The sequence below is a fragment of the Macrobrachium rosenbergii genome, chromosome 23, assembly GCF_040412425.1.
Source record: "Macrobrachium rosenbergii isolate ZJJX-2024 chromosome 23, ASM4041242v1, whole genome shotgun sequence".
NCBI lineage: Eukaryota > Metazoa > Arthropoda > Malacostraca > Decapoda > Palaemonidae > Macrobrachium > Macrobrachium rosenbergii.
The window spans coordinates 31,114,339-31,119,800 of NC_089763.1; the positions used below are offsets into that span (position 1 = coordinate 31,114,339).

Here is a 5,462-nt window from a genome sequence, read left to right on the forward strand (position 1 = left end):
AACACTGTGTGACGTCACTGACACGTTTCCCGCTATATTTGTTCGTAAAGTAGAGCAAGTTAACCTTCGCAGACGCGTTATTTCGCTGTATCATCGACAATGTTTCTACATTATGCTGAATGTAAGTGTCATCCACCGGTGCATAAGTGTAATTTGCTAATATAAGTGTCAGAAACGCTTAAAGAAAGTGTTGACTACTAGTCGCCGTTAACCCTAGGGTAGCCTTTCTGAGCTCGGAGGCCTCCATATATTACCCCATGAAGTGTCAAGTTGCCAGTGAAGCTTCATATTGTTTGAGTGCGGAGGATAGGCGTATATTTAAGTGAATTTCAATTAAAAAGTGTCATGAACTTAAAAAGTGTTGACTTTCATAGCCATTAAGTGATTTGCTTAGGAGTCCAGTGTACCCCATCGTACCCAATAAAGTGTCAAGTTTCCTTCATAGCCCAGCGAAGCTTAACGTAACTTGCAAAAAGTTTTTAAAAAGTGTTAGAAACACTTGAAAAAGTGTTGACCTCTAGCCTAATGGCTATACACAAGGGCGTCTGTTTAAGGGGCCTTTAGGTGTTAAGTACCCTTCATAGCTAAGTTTCACATTTTTTAAGTGCTGTGAGGAGTATATAGATATATTTAGGTAATTCTTTATATTAGCTCCGCACATGTTTTTAACCTTTTCAACTGGCTTTTTCTACACTTTTAGGGGTTCTGACACTGGCGGTGCATCTGTTTGTTGTCGGCCAAATGGAACGTCCCTTCGCCGTGTTTAGTACCGGACCGGCGGGGGTTGGGTACCCATATGTTAACAAGTTATTGCACTTGCCGGACGGGATATGAACCGTTCAAAACAGACGTATATACCCGTGCTCTGTCTTGTGAAGATCACGTATGGAAACCCCTTGTTGGATGGACTTCTGGGGTTAATTACACTTGAGCACCAAAAATTAAAGGTAAGTTCATAATTAGCAACCAAAAAACTGTAGAAAAAGTCAAGTTATAGTGCCATCGCCGCCACGGAGCTACTATATTGTTCTACCATATATTTAAGTGAACTTCAAAAGAAAGTATCAGAAACTCTTAAAAAAGTGTTGAGTTCTAATGGACCTAGGGACATGTGCTTACAGGGCCTCGAGTAGGCCCTATATCCTATCCTGTAATGTCAAGTTGCCTTTGTGGCCAAGTTTTACATTGTACGGAGTATATGCATAAGTTTTAGGTGATTTAAAATTGAAATTTTTATTCTGTTAGCCTGTGGTATACCCTAGACCAGTGGTTCTCAGATTACCCGCCCCTCTAGAGCTAGTCCTTCCCCAATTGCATCTGTGGTAAAATTCCCTCCCAGATTAGGAGGAAAATAAAAAAAAAAAAGGAGAAAGAGGAGTTTCGAGGGACAGGAAGTAAATAATTACAAAATAATGGTAAGTTGTCTAACTAGGTGGTAGACTATAGAAACTAACATTAAAAGCGATACTTTTCATTTTTTTTATAAACTTCTCATATTAGTTCCTCACTCCTGTTAAGAAAATATACGAATATAATTCTAGAATTTTAAAATTTTCCTAGGCCTCGCGCCTCCCCCTTAGCTGACGCCCCCTAATATGACAGGTTGAGAACCACTGCCTAACTGTAGACTTAGGTTGCCAATGGTATGCTATTTTGAACTGTTAGGGAAGGCTATTGGGTATTATTTTATAAGATGCCAACACCCACGACATGAAATTGTAACTGGCATTTTTGAAAAGAGCTCTTCATCAAATTCGACTTATAAGGCAAGACAGTACCGGCCCCCCTCCCCCTCCTTAGCTAATATGACAAAATTCTAACCAGTAAATGCACCCTAGGTTATGTGGTATTATTTCATACTTGAAACTTATAAAATTTTATCAACTATTTAAGCCATTGATTATCTGTGTACAGTTGGCAGATTCAGGTCATTTTGACCCTCATTGACCTCCCCAAGTTTCCTAGTCTTGGTTGGTTATGCACTGGTTACCTGTTCCACTGGTCTTTGCATTTCCAGTTCCAGGTAATGGGCACAGAAACTGTACTAAAAGTCTACTAGCTATTACCAGCACACACCTAGTAATAGGCTACTAGCTGCTACTAGCATGGCTCCATATACTCATAACTAACCTAGACTCTGAAACCCTCATAATGACACGTGTCTGACAACCTTAGGCAGATTTTCAAGGGCCTAAGTAGCCTTCCCTAACAGCTCAAAATAGCATACTAGTAAGGGCAATTGGGATCTTAGCCACAAAGGACCATGGAAAAGTACATACTAGTCTTAAAGATAAAGAGGGTTCAGGTTATGTCTAAGATTTGGTGAATATTTATTAAAACTGAAAAAGCCTCAGGAGACAGCCAGATCCTTATTATAAAATACCATTGTAAGTGTTTGTCACTGAAAACTTACTGTTTTCTTCAATAATTGTTTCTAACTTTTATTGTAATGAATAGTTAATGAAGATTCCATTTTTTCAGGCAAGGACTTGCTTCAATCCTGCGGCCATTTTAATACATCCATAAAGATGATTCAATGCAGCTCGAAAGTTCTTTTAAGACATGAGTCAATCTTAAGTTACCTCAGTAGAGCAAAGTGAAACATGATAATTTACTTGTAGATTCCATTACGAGTAACAGGGCACTTTTTCTTTCAGAATGTTAATTCCAGGTCAAGTTTATAAACCTACAAAAGTAACCAACAGACTAGAGAAGTAAGAAATGCCCTTCAGTAAAACAACCCTATTACTGGGTCCAGACGTAAGTGTATTCTTTTGATATAATAATGGTAAAGTGACAGTTTTGACTGCTTGTTGTATTCACTTTTTTTAACTTTTGTCATAGGGCAATATTCAACTCAAAATAAAATTAACAGTTGCGTCCAGGATTTAAGAATCCAATGTGTGAAACGTGCCGTTTTGTACTTCATGAGTAAATAAGAATATCAAATCGTTAAATGAATTAATTTTACCATTAGAAATTTAATTTAATAGAATCAGATTAAGCAATAGTTGTACAGTATAATAGAATTACAAAATCAGTTGATAATTGTAGTATTATGAAAGAATATCATTTAATCAGTTTTTTAATGTAGTCAAGTTGATCTGAATTATTAAACTTGCTTTGATGAATATCTGTCTATATAATGCAAATATACTAGAGGTTTAATAAGAAAAAAATTGATGTTAGGAAATCAGATTTTCTTATGAAAATTAAATGTATTGATACGACTCAAGTTGTATTGAACTGCCTTTATGGATGTACCTAGACGCCTTTGGTTCATATCGAAAAAACTGGACTTCAGCGTCAAACAGGAACCGTGGATAGTACACAGATGGCCAGACAATATGACAGAATCCGTAATGGAAATTGATATCTGTAAGTTTATTAACTATGAACTTTCAGGGGTTTTTTTTTTTACCTGGTTTGATAAACTTGGAAAGAATGTTATGATGACTTTTCATGGTAACCAAAACGGTAATAAGTACCGTATATAAATAAATCATGTCATGAAAGATTACATTCTGAACTTGAGATGGGAACTGTGTAAACAAGTTCATTAGTACAGTTTTGAAGTCTACTTTGTTACAGCAAGTTCCAAGTTGAAGAATACTAATATGACAATAGAGTATAGAGTGAAGAACTGCCCCCTTTTTGAGAAAATTTTTAAATTAGTTGTGTGCAGTAGTTCAGAAGTAAATGGTGAAATATGTTAAACAGTTCTTTTTCAAAGAACACTTATTCCCATAAACTAGACTTGTTCTTTGATATGTTCCGGTGAACTATATAACCCTTAGTCTTTTATGTAAGTCTGACATGTGCCAAGGGTTACTCTATTAATAAGACCTGCTTTAAAAATTGCTATTTTATATAAATATTCATCCAGATGCTCATCTGTTAACTAAGGTTGTTTATTAAAATGAAGTGTAGTGTGTATGTTGTATGCATAAAATAGACAGCCAGTTTCTGTAAGTAATTAACTGTTGAAATTCTTTTACAGATAGTTTAATGTTAAATGTATGCAGCTGTCGACGAGCAGCTAGCAAACTGGAAGTCTGGAAGTTAGCATTTGGAGGTAAATCTCAACATACGGCACTGTACAGCAAGGGTTGTGATATTAACGTCTGTCCAAGGACGAGCTAGATTTATTTTATTGTAATGACAGTGTGGTTAAGACTACCTATAGGCTTTATAGGTTTTGAAGTAATGGAGCTCGCTCTCTCTCTCTCTCTCTCTCTCTCTCTCTCTCTCTCTCTCTCTCTCTCTCTCTCTCTCTCTCTCTCTCTCTCTCTCAAATAGGGATGCGTTTCACCCTGTTAAACTTTTGGTCCATAGATGTTAACCCCAGCCTTAACTATTGTAACTGAAAGCTTATGGGGCCATATTTGACAACCAGTGTACTATAGAACACATGCATGTGTGCACATTGTGCTTTGTGAGCCTGTGGGGAAGAAGTCTCCTACTGTAATTTTGAGGTAATTTATTTCCAATAACCAGCAAGACCTACAATTGTTTATGATGGGTTTACAAATTAGTGGACAAGAGAAAGGTTTTAGTGAGATTCTGACTTCAGGTTCAGTATTTGTCCATACACTTAGTCTCACAATTTCACTGAATGCAGAAGATAATACCAGATCTTATTAAACGATACCAGATCTTTTGTTCAATACTGTACTTTGCGCCAGGCTGCTTTCAAATCAACTTCTTCTTCCCCCTCCTTTTTACTTTTATTCCGTTGCTCAGGTGTTACATCAGTTATCATGTACAGTAAACCAGAACTGTTTGGAATTTTAGCCAATAGCTTGTATCTGCTCACTGATTGTAGTTCAAAGTCACTATGAGTATACAATTTAATCTTCGTATAACAGAAACGTTGTCTCTTGGTATAACTTTCATAACATTGTACAAGCAATTTGCCAAGTTGCTTCTCCAGAAATACGCTCTAATGCTTTTTAGGTTTTCAGATCTTAGTCTTGAGAAGGTCAGTGACCCTCACAATGACAAGTGTCTGACAGCCATGGGGAGATTTTCATGGGCCTAAATGGCCTTCCCTAACAGCTCAAAATTGCCTACCAGTAAGGGCAATTGGGATCTTAGCCACAAAGGACCGTGGAAAAGTACATATTAGTAATAAAGATAAAGAGGGTTCAGGTTATGTCTAAGATTTGGTGAATATTTAGTATAACTGAAAAAGCCTCAGGAGACAGCCAGACCCTTATTATAAAATACCACTGTAAGTGTTTGTCATTGAAGACTTACTGTTTTCTTCAATAATTTTATCCAGCTTTTATTGTAATGAATAATTAACATAGATTCCATTTTTCAGGCAAGGACTTGCTTCAATCCTGCGGCCATTTTAATACATCCATAAAGACAACTCAATGCAACTCGAAAGTTCTTTTAAGCCATGAGTCAATTCTTTAGTTACCTCAGTAAAGCAAAGTAAAACATGATCATTTACT

General features: G+C 36.6%; 1 long non-coding RNA gene across 1 annotated transcript; it reads left to right on the forward strand.

Annotated features, from left to right (window-relative positions):
• LOC136851195 (uncharacterized) lies at positions 1 to 2,788 on the forward strand. Its single transcript, XR_010856802.1, has 3 exons — positions 1 to 121; positions 701 to 947; positions 2,482 to 2,788. It is a non-coding gene; the product is annotated as an uncharacterized lncRNA (long non-coding RNA).
• The last annotated feature ends 2,674 nt before the right edge of the window (positions 2,789 to 5,462 follow it).